Here is a 21,549-nt window from a genome sequence, read left to right on the forward strand (position 1 = left end):
AGAGCGAACATCTTCCTTCCTTCAGCTGGAGCTGCTGTTGCTTAGTGTTTGGTCCTGCTGCACGGGACAGGGCAGAACCCCGAACCACCTGGCAGTCACTTCCCGAGAAAAGGATTCTTCCCAAAGAAGAGGCAGAATTCTGGCACGCGAACTAAATGCTCTCTCAGCACAACAGTAACTGGAACAGGACTAGCCCTATGCATGCAGAACGCACAAGTCAGACCGCAAAAATCATTAGATTGTTTTAAAAATCGTGAGATATAAAAATAACAGATGTGCAATTCTTTTTGTTTGCTTTGGATCATTGGAAGTTTTCAAATTCTTTTCAACTTTTCTCTGAAATCCCAAGGGCAAACTCATTTTAAAATGAAACCTAAAGGACTCTAGGAACCAGAGCTAAAAAAAAATTCCTCAAGTGGTAAGAGTTAGAAATATTACTCTCAAAATATTACCTGAGTAGCTGAGAAGGACTGGTTTATTGCAATTGGTGTGAAGAAAGAGGACATCAAATTAATTCCAGAACCTGATACCACTGACTTGATGAGGGAAGGTAAAGAGGGACAATATAACTCACTAATAAGATACATATGTTTGCAGTGAATCTATTGTAGTGATGGTAGGTTGCCAAAGACTTTAAAAAACCATACATATACACACAAAAGCCCTTCTACAAAAGGAGTTAAGCTTCTCTCTGCAAATTCTGGAGCTAACAATGAAGACGGTATTTCCTCCTTCCCTAATCTCATAGTGAAGCGGACTAGGGTGTCCACTTGGGTAGGAAAGCCAAAAATTCAAGATAAAAATATTCCTGGCTTTCCCTCAGTTTTTACCTTACTATTCCGCTTCCATTGAAGGAACTACAGATCCAGGCAGTACTTTTCATTTCTTCTTCTTTCTTCCTTTGGCTCTTTGTTCTTAAGATTTTACGTGTGCATTCAGGGATGTTGGAGACATATTTCATAACTAGTGGCGAAAGCTCATGAACGTTGAGGAAAGAGGCAAAGAAGCACAAGGGCAGATATTGTTGAGGGTATCCGGGGCAGTAGGAAATGTAGGGTTCAAGGAGCAGGATGGACATACTAATGTTTCGCTCTGCTGGGAATAACCGATCATGCTTCTCAGGCCACAAGGCTTTGCTGGGTGCTAGCTTGGGTACCTCCACAGGGCTGGATTTCGGCAGTGCTGGCAGGCCCCATAGGGGCCCTGCCAGAGCCACCGCTCTGGTGTGTGCAAGCAGCCTGAGGACTCTCCGTGGGATCCCAGATCTCCCGCTCAGCCTTGGGGAGCTTTAGAGAGAGCAGAAAAGAAACATATTTGCACAGCAGGGAGGAGGAGAGAAAGATGAGGAGCGTGGCACTAAAGAAGGAAGAAAATCTAATGGGGAAAAAGAAAAGCTGGCAGCAGGGAAAGCCAAGTCCGAGTACTAGTCTGTGGGTTGTGTGAATTATCTATTCAATTAAGATAATAGCTTCCAGGGCAGATACTGTGGAAGACATCCCATAAGATTCCAAGAGAAATCATTAAAAAATCCAGCTGCAGAGAAGAAAAACAAAATGATACAAAGACAAGAGATCCCATTTTGTATTCTTTAGCAAACCATGCTCAAGCGTGTGTGATGATTTTCTGTGTCTTCAGTGTTTCTCTTTCCTCTTCTTATAGTCGGTTTTCTGACAACTTTTTTTGTTGTTGTTTTTGGCTCTTTGTGCATAAATCATCATGCTGTTCTGGCATCTTCTTGTTGACTTCATCTGCGCTAAGAAGTCTCATGCAAAGCAGTTGATGGTATGGTGACAATGTCTTAACCATATTTTACATGAATGCTCATATTTCATTGTTTGTAACAGTGCAAGCGCACGATTGCTGGAGACAAATAAAAACTACCCTGCTGGAAGGACAGCTAGCAAGATTTATGTTGTATTGTTGCCTGTTATTCCAATAGGAAGTTTTCTTTACTGGTACAAGTATGACCCTTCTGTTGAGCAATATACTACATGGCCAGACATATGGAGTCTAGGCTTTGTGTCTTCATGGTGCAATACAAAAATATGCTACAATACCTGACATAACTCCAACTGAACCAGCTCCAGAAATGGGAATAGTTTAGCTGCATCAGCACAGTGGTATGCCCAGGCTAATTAAAATAGGGCAGAGGCTGCACTGATACAGTTATATTGTTCCTGAAACTGAGATAATATCTCAGCACAGAGCTGCACTGTGCAATATGGATATACCCTTAAAGACTGATGAGAGATATTTAGATACATCAGTGAAGATTCAGAAATAATTACCCATGTAATAGTTTTTATCGTACCTACCTGTTTTAAATATTGGCACAAAACTTAATGATTTCCAGGCTTTCTTCCCAGGTTTTCCCCTACGTTTCGAGAACTGCTGAAGAAAAACAAAAACCCACAACCCAAAACCTCTCAAAGAGGTAGCTTAGAAAGGTGCTCAGTCAGTTCTGATAAAAATTTTGAATGGAAACTGTCCAAGCCTCCCACTAAGATCAAACATTGTTGCTTGTTTATTGTTGTTGAAAATGTGACAATTTTCTCAAATTTGACCATTTATTCCAATAAATCCATAAAATGACTAGTATTCCTTTTGGTCCCAATATGCTTAAACACCTCTTCTCACAGTCCTTAAATCCACTGTCCTTAATTTTTTCTTTTTGCTTCCCTTTTCAACTTTTTACAATACTTTGCTCCCAGTGAATATTTTTGTCAGGAACTTCCTTTTTTCTTCTGTTTACTATATTTAGAATGTCAAGGGTTATTTCTGCAGTTTTTGTGATACTGCTTCTGTCTGAATCTTCCAGCTTTGAGAATTTTACTGATTTTTTTTCTCTTTGGTAGTCATGACTTGCCAGTTATTTTCTGTTTTCCATCGTATAGAGAATAATCTCATACTCTTCCGTGTCTTATCTGTAAACTATCAGGCCTCCCAGCTGATTTCTTGGTAGCCAGCTCTTTTTCCATAGAACTGAGGCAAGTGAAATTTCCTGAATATGTTCGGTCAAGACTCCCTCAGTTTCTCAGTTAATCATCTCAGGAAGTGCTGGACCTCTCCTGTGGATCCACATTCTGCTCTCTCAGCAGAACCACCAAGAACTGGCTTCAGGAAAGAAAACATCACAGGTCAAAAGTACTATTACTGGCCATTGTATGACTGCATATGGAAAGCATTTAAAACAGCCTTTCACCCTTGCAAACTAAAATACCTGTAGAACTTTCCTATTTGCTACATCTGCTGAGAAGCAAAGGGGAGCAGGTCTAATCAGAGGTTATGTGGTCTCACTCCATATCCTCCCATGGACAGTGGCCAATAGCAGATGCTGGGGAAGAGCTTAAGGACTTCCCTAGAAAATCTCCTCTACCTCCAGCAATTTGTGGCTCCAACTCTTCCAGCCCCAGAAGCTGTGCTTTTAACAGCCCACAGGTGATTTTCTTCTATATGTTAGTGGATACCCACTTTTTGAGACGATGTAAATTTTTAGCATCTGCAGTGTCCTGTGAAAAGGAGTTCCACAGGTTAACAATGCACAGTGTGAAGAGCTTATGTATAGCAGAGCTGAAAATTTGCCAGTCAGTTCACTTTTATCAGAAGTTTCCCTCCTTAGCTCCATTGTTTCACTAAAATGCAGACAAGCAACTAGAGAAACACCACTATGTTGAACGTATGGATCTGCAAATTAAATCAGTTAGCATATAAAAATATAGATGCCTATTCATGAAACCTTGAAGCCTAATTGCTGATATTTTATAAAGAATTGCAGAACTTGTGTCAGGATGGCGTTAGGAAAGACAGTGGATGAACGGAGAGCAGGAGTTGTTGGAGACGAGTGAAGGGTACGCAGGGCAGAGTAGTCCCGTCCTTCAGCTGCTGCAGAGCCTCTTAAGTTAACGAATGGTTTGGTTCAAACATTTAATGAGACACTACAGTGTCTATCCACAATATCGGATATTTCTAACAAATCTAATTAGCTCAGGTGAGAGCTGCCATTAAAGCCTGTCAGGAGGTACTTAGGAAAATCTCAGAAACAAAGACAACCCTCTCCCAGCCATTCTGAATTTGCCTATCTGTAACAGCTGTCCTTTCCCTTTACTTGGGCTCAGTTAAGAAACAACAAAAAGCTTTCAGATTTGCTTTTTGCAGCCCACTAATAGTGAAGATTCACTGGTGTTAAGACTTGCATGTTTCAAGGAAATGCATTTATTTCTAGAAACTGACTTAAACGTGCACATTTTCTGATGAAGTTTAGCCTCCTTGCAGAGCCAGCCAGCAGAAACGGTGCCCTCTCTGCTGCCCAACACAGTGCTCTCTGGACAGCTCCACAGGCCTTCTGCCACGTAACAAGTCAGAGACATAATGAACACATTTATCATGGAAACACAATTGGAAAAGCTGCCATCTGGAAGTGGATGGTATACAGGCCACATAAGTAGGAAGTGAACTTAACAAGTCACTGGTGTAATTTATTCATCTTCACCTGTCTCCCTGTGGTACCTCCATAGGCAAAAATTGTGCAAGTGGGATATAACACCATACTGTGGGATGAAGGAAGTGAACATTTCAGGAACATTTCAAACTCAGCTGGAGAATGAATCTTACAATCATTAGCTGATTTAATGGGAGTAGTCTTGTAATTGCCTAATCCGGGAGCCCCCAAAATTTGCAAGTGTGTTAAAGGACGGCTAGCCAGAACTCGTGGGCCATGTCTTGTTTGAATGTATATTTGCATACTTTCAAATTTTTAAAATTACATCTGCCTGTACTTTAACTTTCTTGATAATGTTTAGACAGTGGCACCCTGTGCATGAGAAGATGGGGCAGAAAGGCATCCTTTTCCTCTCTTCTCCATGTCAGTCACAATCCCGAACGTCATCGGCACCCATGGGAGTAGAAAGAGCTAGTGCAGTGCTGGAGAAATACTCTCAGAGCTTGTCAGATGATGAAATGCAGGATGGTCAGCGTGCAGTATTAATCCTCACGTGGTTCCACCCCTACAAATCTGCTGGAATAAGCCTTCAGGCAGTAACATAAGTTTTCCCAGGGAAAACCAAGCAAATGTGTAGCTTAATGAGAAGGAACTTCCTGTTATTGTACTCTGGCAGTGACCATGAGGCTTGATTTGCCTCATCTCCACTGTCAGTCCAGGAGAGAACCATCATTTTATCTGCTCTATATCTATAACCTTAACTGTTCCTTTGTTTCTTCTTGTTCTTAAGGGATAAGATGGTCCTTTCTACCTTTGCTCAGTTACTCATGTTCTCATCATTCACTTACTTACACGTGAAAATAAATTAAGCATTTATATCTTTTGTTGTATGGAAGGCCCACAGGTCTGTAAAAATTTTCATTGTCCTGGTCTGCACATTTTACTTTCTTTAAATTGAATACACTTCTTTAATAACAAAACACACCAGGATAAAATAGTAACATCTCCTGTCATGCATAAGAATTCTTGTGGTTGTTTCCAAGAAATAGGTAGATTTTCTTACCTTTATTTCCTCTTTCACCTTTTTCTTTGCCTTTTTTTTCCCTCTAAAATAAACTAGGTTTGTTTTTTATTATTTTTTTTTCCCTTCAACCCAATGGCATTTTTCTGATATAGAGCTTTATTTAGAAAAAAAAAGACTGTCCAAGAATGGCTTTACGTATATATTTGACCAGCTCTGTACAAAAGCCACTGCCAAAAGGAACTTTTACTGTGTAGTTCAGTAATCACACTAGTGCTCCAGTATGTTTAAATTGCCCTGCAGATGACTGGTAAAAATAAATGAGGTAGACATAAAAGAACAGGGGGAGTGAAAGACCGGGCAAGAGAGAGATGTCCTCAAATAGATTATACGGGTCAAGTCATGCAAGTGCTTCTATTACTGCTGATTAATTCTGTCAGCTGTTATGTTAATGTGTTGCATGGCATGAGCATGCACAGAGCAAAAGTACAAGGAAGCTGAGACTATTCTCTAAATAAGGATGTGGCCCAGACAGTTTGAAATGGTGTGTGCGTCTGTGCCTTGCACAGTGGTGACGGATGATAACAGGATGAGAACGAAATCTCTATTGCTGTTCTTTTGCAGTACAGATATATCTCTTTCCAGACGTGAAGAATTAGAGAAAGATTTTGTATTGCCAACACCAAGCCTTCAAAAATCTTGACATGGTCTGACATCATGTATTTTTAAAAATAATAACCGTGGATTCTGGTTTAGGTTGTCCCTTATTTTCTGGATTCATTTCATAGCATTCATTTCATAGCATTTCATTTTCTGACTTTCCCCTTCTACTTCCATACAGGCTAGAAATGCTCTTAAAAAAACAGAAAGCCAAAACCTTGCTGTGTGCCAAGAGCTGAGACCTTAGGAAAATTACCAAATATGTGAACTTGTGATAACATTATGCAAGCTAGCAAAAGTGCAAATCTTTCTGTATGATCAAACTGTGTTTTTCAGAATGAGAAGTATAGTGCGAAATGGAAGGATGCACACAAGCTTTCACATGCTTGATTAGCAAAGATTCAGCATTCTGGAAAAGGGCATCTGAAAGACTTTGGGAGGCAACTGCAACTTGAGCCTGGTATTTAAACTAAGAAGGTCGTTCAGAGACGCTGGGGACTATAAAAGGGGAAGGTAAAGCCATGCACAGGCTGCCGGAGGCAGCGACCAGCGCCAGGATGAGACAAATACGCAGCGGCTGTGGTGGCTTCTTGCAGGTTGTGCTGGGACAGCAGCGGGTTGGCTGCTGGTGCTGCTTCACTTCCTGGAGAGCAGGACCGCCAGGGCACCACTGCCAGTGAGGTTGAGCCCTGATGGCACTGCCGTGTTTGCCTGAGGCTGTCACCCACTGCCCTTGTCACTTTTGTCCTCCCCTCCTGTCCTACGCATTACTGCAATGGATGGAGCTCTTCTGCTACTACAGACTTATTTTTTTCTTCCTTCATGGAGCACCGTGCTCCCAAGCGGCCGGTGTTAAGACAGTGCGGTCTCCCTGGCTGTCGCCCAGTAGCTGACCACACTGCAGCAGTCTACGCAGATTTCCCCGTTCTGTGGCACGACGAGGATTTTAAGCTACTGCAGGGCGCTGAAGGAGTTAAGCCTAGGGAGAATTATGATACAGAGGAAAACAGAGGCCCAGCTGCCAGGGAAAAACAACCCCTCTGGCAAGCCAGGAGAGGAGAGCCAGTTTCTGCTGGGGCAGGGCGAGGGGTTCTTCTTCTGGGAAGAGGAGGAGAAGGAGGAGAGCGCTCTGCCTCCTGCTTGTGCAGCCTCCCGCCGGGGAGCTGTCAGCCGTCGGCAGGCGAGGGGAAGGGGCCGCGGGTCAGGTACCCATGCTGGACTGCGCTGCGGCTGGTGGGCTCTGGGACCGGGGAGCCAGGGGCACCGCCAGTCCCTCTGCTCTGCCCGCACTCGCCCTCGTCCCGCTCCACCGGCGTCTCTGGGAGCAGGCCACCACAGACCACAGCAGCGCCCGGCTCGCCCCTGCCCACGGCAGGGCAAACTCCTGTAGCCGCAGCTACTGGGACCCTGCTTGGAGCAGGATGCTGGACTGGAGACCTCCCAGAGTCCCTTCCAACCTGAATTAGCCTCTGATCCTACAGCCTACAGCGTTCATCCTAACATATGCAGCTAATATAATAATAGTCTCAAAGAATGACAAAAGTCAGGAATTTACATATTTAATATCTTTTTGTATCAAAGCTTTCACCTGCAGTTTCCTCTGGACTTGCATTCTGCAATTCCTGCGTTGGGAGACGGACGTTATAGGTACTTGATACAAATACATTTGTGGCATAAATTCGATCTGCCACATCAAAATCCTTTGACAGGTTAACTTGTATAAATGTCCCTGAACAATAAAAAAATCCTCTCTAAGGAGCGGGGAGTGGCTGGGGCAAGAATCGGTAGAAAATAGCTTCAAATGGCGACTTGAAGAAGAGTTTGTGTTCCTCAAAGTGTGTTCTTTTCTTGGCAGTTGGCAGATATGCCAACTGGTCTAACAAAAGAAATCGTATTTCCCTAGAAGCCTTGCCTTGCTCATATCTATAGTGATGATCATCTGTTAATGAGAGATACTACAGTGATGAATAATGTTACATTATTTGAGAGTATCCGCTCTAAAAGCGCCTCGTGGCTGCAGAAGAATTCTCTCTTGATTTTAGTAGGAGTTTTCAGAGGCTCATGGATTTGCTAGGGAAACCTAACGCTGGCTAAGGGCTTGCTTCTGTTTCAATTGCTATTTGCATTGCTATTTGCTTAACAGAAGATGCCCCATGTCCAGCACGCTGCATTTCAGCCCAGAGCAAATACTTCTGGTCAAGTGGTGCAGGATGGAAATTTTGACAGTCTCAGCTATAATCAGTACAACTGCATGCTGCTGTAATGAGCAGCAGACAATGTAAATGTCAAGTCACCAGAATCTGTTTTTGTCAACATTGGTGCTATTTAACAGACAAACTTTTTTTCTCCCCCTGCGGCTATTAGGAGATTGTCTTTTTTTTTTTTCTTTCTGCTAAAATAGGGGAATGGCTGCAGATCAAAAAGGCATAATACTATTTAAATACTGGTTGTGCTAAGCTATCCCTATAGGAAAAAAAGAACGAATATACAGCAAAAAATGCAGATGTTGCAAAAAACTCTCTTCTTTATGAATTTCTTTGACATCATGTATATTATTGCTCGCTCTCCAAATAGAATTCTGGCTTAGATGTGGGTAGTTTTGATGCCAGACATTTTGTTGGTAAGTTTATTCTTCCATTGATTTGTTAAAGCTTATTAGCGTAGTTTTATTGTACTTTTTTCTTCCTCATAAAAAACTGGGGAGGACTGCATTTGAGTGGGAGGAAATGAAAAGTTGGCTGGAGGGGAGGAAGATAGAGGATGAAATGCTGAGAACAGGGCTAGAAGTTTGAATGCTGACAAAAATGGGAAGTAACATATGTGCTGGCAGGCACTCGAAGAATTAACTTAGCAGCTTTCAGTGCTGCTAGAAGGAATTTTAATTTTTCTAGAAATGGGAGCCATAATTGCTGAACAGATTGTGGGGGGAGGTGGCTCCAGATTGATGGAAGAGGAGCACGTGGATCTCACAGAGACAGCACAAAGAGATGAAGAATTGCTGGTGTGAGAGGTTGTATCACATAAGGAAGATACTGGCAGTTTATCAGGAGACTGAGGAAAGGAAATTACTCAGAGGAGGAAGATGGTCTTCCTACCTTCCCCAATCTTATCTCCTCTTTCTGTGTTTGACATTTCTCTAAATTCAGTTTAGCAAACTTTCTTCCTTTTTATGTCCAGTGAAAGGGAAGCACGGAGGCCAAGGAAGACTCTGGCCATATGCAGACTCCGGAGAAAGATAACCTGCGACCATTTCCTCTGTGCTCGGTGTCCTTCGGGTGCGATCCCTTCTAGGAAAGGACTAACCATGCACTCTGCCACTGATACCAAGGATTGGGCACTAAAAAGTTTCACATTGTTAGCAAGTGAATAATCTGTGTGTGCACAACCTGACTTCACCTGTTTTTGCCAGAAAATTGTGGTAAATATCTAAAACTGAAAGGAAGTTGCAAGGTACTTTGTTTGTTTAAAAAGAAAAAAACCCTTACCACCGGTCATTTTTGTAACTAAAAACTGAAGGACTAAATGATCGGAATACATGACCCAGGGATACCATGAAAACTCTTTTTAAAAGATGCCGTGCTCTTTCCGGGTACTTGATACCTTTCCCGTGGCAGACTACGCTAGGTTTTCTTATGCCTCCTTTGTAGTCCCATACATAAGGCAACCAGGCTCAGCCAACCTCAAATCTCACACTGTTATATGTAGAAGAAAAGCCTTGAAATCTGATCTGCCAAAAAAGCCCCACACCCTCGCTCTGGAAATTCATTTCAGAATATGGACTGTGAGACCGGCCAGTGAAAGAATGACAGAAGCAGAAGGGAAAATGCATGTTTTAAACTGACAGCTTGTATGTTCTATTCTTGATGCAAAAATCAAATTGCTACAGAGGTGAGCATGCAGTGGAATGTGATTAACTCTAAACCCAGCGTACTCACCTTCTCTGCAGCAAGGGCTTGTGCAGAACGCTTCTCTGTGCATTTCTGTCTGTTCCTGGAAAAATAGCTGTTACCCTCTCAGAAAGCCAGCACAGGTAATACAGGCACAGTTGTTTTACCTGGTTATGCACTTGTTTAGATCCTCTGAGGTATAAAATCTGAATTTGTATGAGACGGCCACAAAAGCACCCTGAAGCTGTTTGGGACCACATGCAGCAAAAACCTACTTTTTTTACACAGCTTCAGAAACGACAAGCCTAGCTCTGCTGTGCAGTTTAATTTGCTTATAAATGAGTCCAATGGCTCTGACACTTTGTCCTCTCAAGAAAAGATTCTTTCAAGTTTATCCAAATGAGCTGTGCTATATCATGCAAAGAAAAATAACATTTGGGGACCGCTAATGGAAAATTGTGAGACAATGCTGCCTCAGCTAATGTAATGGATTTTAGTGAGTGCGCATTTCAAACACGTAGTCGTGTATCAAGTACAGTTTAGCTCACTAGCTATCTTAAAATAATAGGAAAATGGTATAAAAATAATAAAAAATAATAATAGGAAAATAGGAAAAAAGTTAAGGCTAAGGCTTTGTTAAGAGAATATTTTCAGATGCTGGTAGGTGCTGTTATTTGCAGCTGTTGCATTTTCCCTTGCTCTGGTGTTTTCACAGAAGTTCTGTTCATGGGGACAGCCATTAGCAGAACGACCCCTTAAACATGAAACTAATATTATTTTACTGGACAATCACAGTTTGCACGATATTGCAGAACAATGCCATAGCAGTTCTTCTCAGGCAAAATTTTCTCTAACTTCTATGGGTAACTCAGATGAGTAAAAACTGAAATCTAAACTGTAGAAAACTAGAGACAACGTCCAGTAAAAAGACCAGTTTTCTCCTTCTGCATGATGACTTTGGCGTTGCTTAACCCTTTACCAGTAAATCAGTAAAGCTATTTTTGAACAGGAGTTTGCAGGGAAAATCCCGGGTGCTGCAAGAAGTTACACGAGTCAGTAGGTGGCATTTTTTCCTCTGAGTCAGTCCTAAATCAAGCCCTACGCCAAGTTTTGAGAGAGTGCTGATAGCACTGCCTGCCTTTCAGCCAACCCTGACACAAGGCCTGACCACTTCTCATGGTTCGGGGCCGGAGCCTGACTCACCCGCAATGCTCACGGGCACATTTTCCACGGCTGGATCCGCTGACCTCACCGTGCAGCGTTTGCCGTGCTTCTCGCAGCGCGGCTGCGGGCAGCGAGGCTGGGGGGTGCTGACCTACTGCCATAGCAAGGCTTTTCCCTAACATTACTTCTGACACCCTGGCAAAAGGTCTGATTCACCTGCTGTGGCTTTGTCTGTGAAGAGATTTAGACCAAGCTGTAAATTACCATTCGGTAATCTATTCTTTATTTGCCTATAGTGCCTTCCAGCTTCCCTTTCAAGAGAGTAAGGTTATGCCTTCCTCGCTTCTCCCAGATTATTACTATGCAGTGCTGAACTGGCTTTTAAGCGAACAATTGCCAGATAAGAATTTCCGTCTGTTATTTTGCTGAATCCTTACCATTTCCTTGGGCGTCAGCAGAGGCAAAGATTTTGGACAAAATTGAAAGAAATCTTCCACGATTCATCGTTGCCACTGAGTTTTTGACATTATCTTGAAATAATTCCTCTGCTTTTGAATCTGCGGCTGCATATATTTCAGAATGAGAATTAGATAAATCTTCTAGACTTCTAGATTGACCCTAACCAAGAGTCTAAATATTTAGGATTTGAGATTACAGTTTTGATCTTCTCTAGTCATAATGCTCCGGAGAATAGATCTTTATCATAATTTAAATAGTAATATAATATGTGCTTGGAAACAGAACAGAATAGAACAGGCAAAAAAACCATCTGCTTTCTGCATGTGCTGCACAAATAAACAGGATGACCGGGAGTCGTGGTCTAATACATATTAATAAAAATGAAAGTTGTAAATTAGAAATGTGGCCTGGGCCATATTTCAGATGGTAAGACTTGAAGAGGAGTAAATTGACTATACTTGAATTCAGGATTTCACTCAAGATCTTAACATTTCAAAAATGGACTATATTATTTTTGAATTCTAGTGGAATCAACTTTTTCTTCTTGTTTGTTGCTATTAAATAAGGCAAACAAATTCAATTAATTTCTATCACACTAACTAGCATCTAGATGAATGAAATAACCTTCTTCAAAATTATTATTGTGAAGTGCATAACTTTGAATGTTTTCATGGCACAGGCCATATCAGAAGCCAAAAATGCAGAATGGATTCTACTTTTAAAAATAAAAAAGCATATTATTATTATTGTTCAATAATGAAAAGTACAAAGATAAAGATATCTGCATTGCCGGGAAGTATTCAGTCAGTATTAGTATTCTAATTATGACGGCCCAAAGACATAAGAAAGGCGTGGTTCATAGAGAGGGAAATATACATGCAAGATATTCAGGAGATTTCAGTGCCAGAGTTTTTTTCCCTATAATAACATCAGATCTAATAAAATCTGTTGCTTCTGCTTGCAGACCTTGTTTCAACTACTGTGTAATTGCTGCTATCTGAATACCACATTCTGTGTTCTATTAATGTCATATCCATTTGAGGATGTAATCATTGTTAAAAATGGAGTTAAGCTATCCTGAAAAAGCAGGAAAAATACATATAGTTTTCAGATCACCCACAGTTTTTTCAGACTAATCTTGGCAGAGGCATGAGTTATTGAAGTGCTTAATGCCAGAAGAGCAGATAAATCTAAGTTTTGTCAAGGTGCCATGGAAGCATCACTAAGGTAAGATACTGAAATCAATACCACCCAGGAAGAGCTAGAGCTTCCCATCTTACCTACCACGGCACAGGGAGTTCTCCACCCAGTAGATAGTCCTGGAGGAGAAAAAATAATTTCCCATTGGTCTTTTACACTAACAAAAAATGTGACAGTGTTGCCTAAGATTGTACTTTTTGATGCTCTGATCTTTAAGAATAAGTTGGGCTCAGATCTACACATTTATATTTCATTTTAAGCCTGGGACAGAAGCAGGTTTTATTCCTTTAACATGAACTTGGGCTTCAGTAGCCATTCCACTTTGCTCACCTCCTGGGATCAGCCCGGAGTGGTGAGTTTCACCGCAGGTGTTATCCCTCTTCCTTCTCTGTCACTCTGCTCTTACTGCAGTGACGCTGTCAGCTGGGCCACTGCTCGCCGGGGTTTCTCTCTGCCTCCCTGCAGGGAGACTACAGCAGTGAGCCGGGCAGAGCCCATGGCTCAGACCTGGGCTTAAACAGCGTGGGTGGAGTCTGTGCTTTTTTCATAAAAGGAGAACTTAAGGAAAACTCAGATGGCCTAGACAAAGCTCTGCAAGGCAGATGAAATGGCATATTTAAGAGTCAGCAGCAGGGGACTGGTCAGCCACAGAGGATTTTATCAGTGCGCTCCTCGAGATGGAAACTGTGGGAGAAGGAAGAGGCACTGGCTCCCTTAGCCAGGAGATATTTTCCTTAAAGCAGTGGAGTACAGAGCTGGGCGTAAACAGCCAGGAGAAAGTACTGAAGTGAAAGAGACCCTTTCCAATGAGGTAAAAGTCTCATAAGAGTTGAAAGTCTTCATCTTTGTCCATGAGGAAAGTCCCTCGGTGAAGTCTCTGAAGACCATAAGGGCAACCCACAGAAAATTTGCAGATAAAGGGAAATATTTGGCCTAAGTTGTTTGCTTAAACCCTTCCTTTTTTTGAAAGGGAAATTCTAGGCAAATCAGTCCCAGGGAATATCTGTTCAGAGAGGAAAAGCTGAGGCAGCAGCCATGCATTTAGCAGAGATCAGGTGTACCCGTATCACCATGGATGTATACCAAAGCTACTCAGCCTCTTTATGGATAATTTCCAGACTACCCACAAAGCTGTTTAATGTACATAAAGTACCCAGGGCTGCAAAGGACCTGTACCAGCAAACGTATACGTCCATACCACATCCTTACTAGGAGAAACTAGTGACCCAGACATCTGACTGAATTAAACTCCGTTATCGGGTGTTGAATTGAACATTGTTACAATGTTCCTAGGTACAAAAGCCTGAAAACTGTCTTTAGGTGGTGTGGGAGGGCTGTGGATCAGACTGGAGCTTGCGTAAGTGTGGTAAGCGATGACTTTTACTGCCCACCTTCCCTCTTCTTAGGACTTGAGAGAAAAGTCTTTGAACAGTCCCCTAAGGTTTTATTTTGTCAGACCTCTGGAGGACAGTGTGTGCTGATATCACTCTCTCTTACCACAGAGGAAATCCACTCGATACTGACTCATAACTGCTGCTGAGAATCTATTTCCGAAACCTGCCGTCACTAGACAGGGTTTTAAAAAAAGTAGCAGTAATCAATTTTCTGAGTGTTTAAGCCTGAGAGATTTTTGCGGTCAATGTGATCTTAAGGGAGCAGATATTTTCCAGAATGTCACTACTGGAATGCTCCAGCTGCATTTTTAACTGTTAGTGGGTTGGAAGCGCTATATTTTCCTGTTCCTCATTAAGTGGCTTTCACATGGGACTTGATAACGAAGGTGCTACTGAGCACTCTGGCTCAAAGATCCAGCAGAGCTCTAACACATGTACTTAAGTGCTCTGTTGGAACAAGGTATGGTCTAATAATCCTTTGGAGAATCAAATCTTAACTGCCCAAAGTTTCTCAGACAATAAGCAGCAATTCAACCAAGTGAAGATATCCATTGTGTCTGCATTTTAACAAGACTTTGGATGGTTGCTATGCATCGGTGTATTCATTCAGCCTGAAAGTACCACAGTTTGCGGTGTCAGATCCTAAACAACCCTGTCACTGATCCAAAAATGTTGGCATTTCTTTGTGTAAAAAATAATGTAAAATTTCTGTACCTTCTTGGTTCCTGGGATAGAGTAATAAGGAACGAAGTGGAGAACAGTTTCCATTTGTAACCCACCTCTCTAAGAAAATGTGCTTGGTCTTGGCTTTGAGAAGTTTTAAATCAGTACAGATCCACAGAAATCAGGCAATACCTTATAGAACTGAGAAACATTCATATCATTTAACTGCATCTTGAACTCTTCCTTAGAAAACTGAAGCAGGAATATGAAAGTGCTATGAAATATAATAAAATGGTTTACAATTTAAAAACAAAACCAGACACTTTCATGAACTAATTCCTCTTACAGCTTTTTTCCTTAAGCATTGCTAGTGTCCTAAAATTATTTCTCACATTTTTTGCTTAGTAAGAAAGGCAGCCTTGTTTGAATGGCTATTCATTTAAGGCTTGTCAACAAATTGTATCTTTAGAAAGCTAACTTGAATGTAATTAAAGGAGTGAATACCAAAATGAATTAGTTAAATTGAATTAAACAATCCTGTGGACACTATTAAATAAACCACGGTGGCCATCAGTGCTTATTCCCATTGAAAGAGTAAAAATATCCATGTGAGAGTTTAATTTAGTCTAACCAATCCACTTTAAAGATTAATAAGCATTAACTTTCCTGGGTATCCTGGTTTACACAAGCCCATAGCTTTTTTAAAGGTTAGCCCTAACTTAAATAATGTTGGGACATTTTTCCTGTAGTGACAGTCAAGCTAATTGGGCTGATACTCTGCTTCTCTCCGAAATTGGTGAGATTTTTTCCACCTAAAAAGCGTACTTAAGAAAGAGGGGAAAAGAGAATGATTTAAACCGGGTTCAAACCCACGTGGGAGTCTACCCACGTAGATCAACATAGCATCCTGGTGTCAGGCAGTGCCATGCAGGCGCCCACCTGAAAGACCGAGGGCAGAACAGGCATCTCCTCTTCTGCAGCCTACAGATGAAGAAGCAGATGAGGGGACTGCCTAGACCACATCTCTTTTTCCTTTTTAAGAAGAAGCTTCTTCCACTATCACGGATCACCTGTTTCCTGCCTTATTTTATTAAGAGCTACTCTTTTAAAAGCTCTTTAGCCTTCCCCTAATAAGGATTTTGTTCATCCCTTCAGAGAGTGCTTGTTCTAAACTCTGTCACGGCCAAGTGTAATGGTTCAGGACTAGAAAGAGAGTAGGATTTATTCTTAGGGAAGGATTTCCTGAAGCAACATGCTTCAAGGGAGAATTTGAGGAGAGTAAGGAAGAAGGGGAGCAGATTTTACTCCTTGTACACAGAAAGGCTAATTCAAATAGATTTACGTTTTCCTTCCCTGCTGTGTAGGGGTCAGCATACCCTCTTTGGTTGAAGAAGACTCCTCTGCGGTGGACTCCTCTTACATTTTTCGGATCCTGCCCAATCCTTTCTAAGGAGGACAAAGCCTGTTTTCCGGTTAGAGATAAACATTGCAAAATGTAAGCACTGCTAATATTTTTTTTACATCCAAAGTATAATATTGAAAGCTGTTCTGCCTATCATCGGTAGCATTCAGAGCGGGGAGGAAAGTGCGCGGAGTTCTCTGCGCAGCCGAAGAAGAGTGGAGGTCGAGTCGTAAAGGCTACTGCGGCCTTCCAAAAACAAGTTTCAGTAATCTGTGAGACATCATAGAGGAATGAAAGGGAGTTTCAAAATAGCCTCACTTTAAATAAAAACATACTTTGGCAACGCTACATCAAATGAAAACTGACGTGCTTGACCATCGTATTGACATGTTCATCAAACCACTCAACAGACTGCAAACATCCATCCAGACCCTGTGCCAAAAGTGGGGGCAGCCAACCAGATGTGGAACAGACTGCTGCTAAGCCTGTTTGCTTCTGCAGCAGGGGTGGAGAGGAGTTGTTTGTTAGGCCTAATGGGGCTGAGATCCATCAGGACTGCCTCAGATATCATTGGCACTGGAGATATTAGCATCTCTTCTCCTTGGAGACATTTCAGGACGAGGTTTTTCCTGTCTCTTTAGGGCTGAGGACTTGGCTGATGGAAAGCACCATAGGGAGACTGTTGAAGTGGGAACACAAGAAATTTTCAGATGGGGAGTGGCACACTTCAACATATCAGTTGCAAGTGCTTAACATTACACAAAAGTTAGAAGCTGAGCATTTGTTTGCTACATGTGAGTGTTCCACCACATTCCTTGTTCAGATGTCTTGCCTCAGGGAACCGGGTTTCTCGTGAGATTTTGCATGTTATCAGTTCAAAATAGACTTCTGTAAGAGCCACTTCAGGCCTGTTTTAACTGATGAGTATTTGTCCCAATAAACTTGTTTACTAAGATACTGCCAGGAAGCAAAAGCCATAGCTAGTTCTGCCCTGAATAGCCTAAAAATCTGCTACGCAGGTATTTATACAATGCCTGCATGCAGGTGCCAACACATAGGTCAGGACTCACAAGTTCCACCAGAACAGGAATAATAGAACCGATTACTGTAAACACACTGCAAACAAACATGCTTTTAAATCTTCAGAGAAACATTACAAATAATTACCATTATTAACAATGGTTTCTAAATGTGGGAGGAAAGGCAGCAAGCGCTGGGGACTAAGCACTGTGATGCAGCTCACCAGGTATCCAAGAGCCACTACAAATGAGTTATTAATCATTGGTTGCACTTGTTCAGCCCTGAGTAATGATGAAGTGCTACAAGAAATTTTTCAGTCATTCAGTTACAGTAGAATAGAGGCTAGTGTCAAAACAAAGGAACTGTCAAGAAGTAATAATTTCTTTAGAACACAGGCAATAGCTTGCCTAATTCTTGGGCAACTGATGATCCGTAACATGTCATCCAGCTCTGTGAACAATACATGAACCAAGTTAGAGCTCTTGGGAAGCTGCACCATCAGCCAAGTAGTCAGGCTACTGTAACTATTGCCTTTTCTTTAAATCCAAGAAATACATGAGCTGAACTGTGATAGGTTAATTACTTTCTTTGTAAATTGCTTAAAAGAAAATAGGGCAGGTCTGAAAAGTAAAGGGAACGCAAGTAGTCCAAGCAGAAAGGAAAAAAGAACTCATACTGCTGATTCTGATGGAAAAAGTAACCTTTTTGAATAACAATGTTTTTATGATTGTTAACAGAAACGTAAATAGTGTCCTGTAAATATTAGGAAGCATTGAAATGAGACTGTGGTGCTAAAAAAAATAGTCATCAAAATACAATATTTTTAAAGAATCAGAAACACAGCTCTTGCCACACATTTAAGGAAAGGGAAGTTTGAACAAAATAGTAAAAACAGCGTTGGACAATTGTTATTTGTGAACTGAAGTCTTACTCCTGAGCCGCTGAACAGTGGCACAAGGGACATGTGACACATAGCTTTATAGTCAGGGAAACTGGAGTGATGTTCAGGTCTGACTTCAAAAAGCTCACCTGTCACAAGTTTCTAATGTGATGCTGAGCGCGATATGTGCTTTATTCATGTCTCACTGTCTCATCCTGGGCTTCTTGTCTACTTACACTGAAAATAGCTGTCTGTGATCTATACCTCTCTGTGTAGCTTATGTTAACCTCTTCCTTAAACATATTCAGCTGCTGCTTGGAATCATTTGGCCTTAGTTACTTTTAAAATTTCATAGTAACAGAGAATATCCCAATGGAGATGAAAGAAGAAAGCTTTTGGGGCCACAGCTGCTGTTCTGCCTTGACTCTTTCTGGGCAAAGAATTGCTTTCCCTCACCTCAGCCAGAAGCGACCTTACGCACATTAGCTGCACAGTCCCATAATAAAAGGGGATTTGCTCATCTGACTGCAGGTACCAAGTCAAATCAAAAGCCAGCACAGAGAAAGAAATGCTAAAGGTGACTAATCATAAACCTGAAGTTGTTCTCTGATGGGCCTCCAAATTCGCGCCGTGGGATGGTCCTGACCATGGGGAGCTCCCTCAAGCACCTGATTCTCCTTCTCTCGATTAAGATTTGGAAGGAACGGGACAAAAATTGCCCTTTCAGAAAGTTATGGGCTTTCCTCTGATGCCTGAAGTCACAGGCTCAGCTCAGAGACTGCTGCTATGGCAGAACCCAACTTATTTTTTTGCTTGCACTGCGTTATAGAGGGACAGCTGAAGGTGTAGATTTAATGGTGAAAAGAAGTGAAGTCCTGCTGTATTATTGTATGCCTGTTGCACTCTGTTCTCTGCCAAAAAGCTGTCGTATGTGATGACTATTTGAAGGTTTATGAGAAAAATATTTTTTTAATGAGGAAGTGCTACTTGCTCATATGTTATTTGTCTGCATGGGGAGGTGGGGGCTGACTTTCTAGTTACAAATGAGTTTGCTGCTCACCTTCTGGTTTTTAATGGGAGTTAGGTGCCAAATAACACACTTTTTCTCTCTAATCCCAAAGTGGCTTATCTACACCCTTTGTATTTTAAAAATCTGACCCTGGGCTCCTGTGTGCCATTTAGAATTACTTTGCAAAAGATAAAAATAGCGCACAAAAGCGATTTCTGCCTTTTGCAAAGCAATTCTTGCTTTTTTTTTTTTTTTGCCTGAATCCTTAGGCGTATGTTCTTTTTTCTCCCTCCCTGCTCCTTCCCCCATCGCATGACCCACACCATTAACTCTCTATTTTGCAGCTACATTTTTCTTCCTCTCAGATTATTCTTATTTGTTGTACCAAAGTGTTCTTATCTGTCATACCAAAAAAATCCCTTTACCTGCTCTCCAGTCTTCCAGTCTCATCTCAGTGGGCATATTTGCATAAATGTTACTGTGGTGATGTAGGAATCTTTACAAAGCAATTGGATTGCAGAGGACAGATGATTAGTTTCAAAATTCATAAAAGAGTTTGCATTTCAGTGAAAATATGCCACCTATCTCATTCACAAAGCAACATTTTGAATGCAGCAAACAGTTAAGCTAAGGAAAATCAGTCTTTAGAAAATGGATTGTTTCACTTTGTAATAAAGTCATGCTGTATTAAAATAGATTAAAAATAAAAATATGGGATATGTGTTTGTGCATGTACAAAATATATTTACATAATCTTCTAAATGTTCTTTCAAGTGAGTGTAATATCTTTCCAAAAATTGCCACTAAAATAAAAAAATGGAAAGTACTAATTATAAGAAGTATATTAAACATTATAACAAACTTGACAAGAAAAAACAGTGCAAAATAAAGATACCCAAGAGATATAAAATTATAAGAAATAAAGTATTTCTACATTGCAAAATGAACAAATGCACTCTCTTTTTCTTTGCTTTTATAGTCTACTGTTCCCTCATAAATTGTAAGTGGCAAAAGGTAGTGTCTGTAATGGCACTAATTCATTATATCATCATATAATATCCAGTAGGGAATATTCAGACATCTTCTTTGGTCTGTCTTTTTCTGAGCACAGCATAATAAAGACCGTGAGGCAAGCTGTTTTCATTGCAGATTATAGTCAGGCTTGGAAGCAGAGGAGGTCAGAACCCTCAGCCCTTTTTTTTTCCCCCTGTTGAAACTTCCCAGGGGAAATCTCTTTCAAAAAAATTCAAGCAAAAGGAAAATGGAGTTTTTTCTGGCACTTAAAATGTTTTGTTATGAAATGACAGTGTCCAAACATACATCCATTTTTCAAATGTAAAAACAAAATGAAACATCTGTTTTGACTTAGTGCCATTGAATTCCGGCATTTGGAAATTTAAAGATTTCAACTTTGGATTCATATGCTTTTTAGAAAAACAGGCTCCTCCTTTTCATCCCCCCACCCTGAAACCTCAAATCTGGAAAATATTTAAAGCAGCATGTAAATGCTCTCTTTTTGCTCCTGTTCCCTCCCACCCCCTTTTCCTGCTGTTTTCTAACCATTTCCAGTTGTCAGGATAGAGAAGATTGGAAAGAAAGATCATTATTTAAAACAAAAAGCAAAAGAATATGCAGGTGTTTGTGCTAAGTGTTTGTGAGAAAAGTTGTCTCTACTCTTTGTATGTCCTCTGGAGATACAGACTTTGGAAAAAAAGCACCGCAAGCCATGTATTTGTCTCTCTTGTGCGTGTTGGTCAAAACACCGCTCTGGCCTGATTCTTTTTCTACCTCGAGCTACACTAAGGAAGTATTATTGTTGTTGAAGGCGACCGTGTGGTATGGTAACTAAAGCTGTAGTTGAGATCCATCCACTTTAAATAGGAGCACTAATATTTCTTTCAGTAATATTTCTTTGTAAAGTGCTTTGAGATTCATGGAGGAAACAGAACTGTAGAGCACGGTTGCATGACATGTTTGCTTTGCAATTATTGACACAGCACAAAGAGTTTTATGCTCTCATAATAAGGTACAAAGAAAGAATGAGAACAAAAGTATTTTTTTTTTTAAGTAGGACTGTTTCTGAAGAGTCCCATCACTGTTCCTCATACATTCATTGCTAACCTGTCCCCTTCCCTCTGATAATAAGATAATTCCATTTGAAACTGCCCAGAGTGCTCAATAATCAGTGGTGGTCAGCTGGTCAGGAATTTAGGGCTGAAATATTCTATTTCCTCTCTACTGGCTCGAGTTCATTCACCTGAAGTATTTTTGTTTGCTTTGCCAAAAGGAAGACACTGCTGGACGTTGTAATGGGCACAGACGCATGCGCAGATACGAAGGCGACAGCAGCTT

At 41.2% G+C, this 21,549-nt stretch overlaps 1 long non-coding RNA gene across 2 annotated transcripts in view; it reads right to left on the bottom strand.

Moving 5' to 3' along the window:
* Positions 1 to 21,549, bottom strand: part of LOC104140269 (uncharacterized) — a 41,066-nt gene that overhangs the window by 14,883 nt on the left and 4,634 nt on the right. Inside the window, exons 1-3 of one of the 2 annotated variants that reach the window (XR_011140397.1) lie at positions 13,160 to 13,295; positions 12,914 to 12,948; positions 11,608 to 11,733 (exon numbers count right to left, since the gene is read on the bottom strand). The exons of the other annotated variant lie outside the window; for it this stretch is intronic. This is a non-coding gene — a long non-coding RNA (uncharacterized lncRNA). Of the gene's footprint in view, positions 1 to 11,607; positions 11,734 to 12,913; positions 12,949 to 13,159; positions 13,296 to 21,549 lie in introns of those variants that run through there. 2 annotated transcript variants of the gene reach the window in all.

Source organism: Struthio camelus, chromosome 3 (genome assembly GCF_040807025.1).
Source record: "Struthio camelus isolate bStrCam1 chromosome 3, bStrCam1.hap1, whole genome shotgun sequence".
Classification (NCBI taxonomy): domain Eukaryota; kingdom Metazoa; phylum Chordata; class Aves; order Struthioniformes; family Struthionidae; genus Struthio; species Struthio camelus.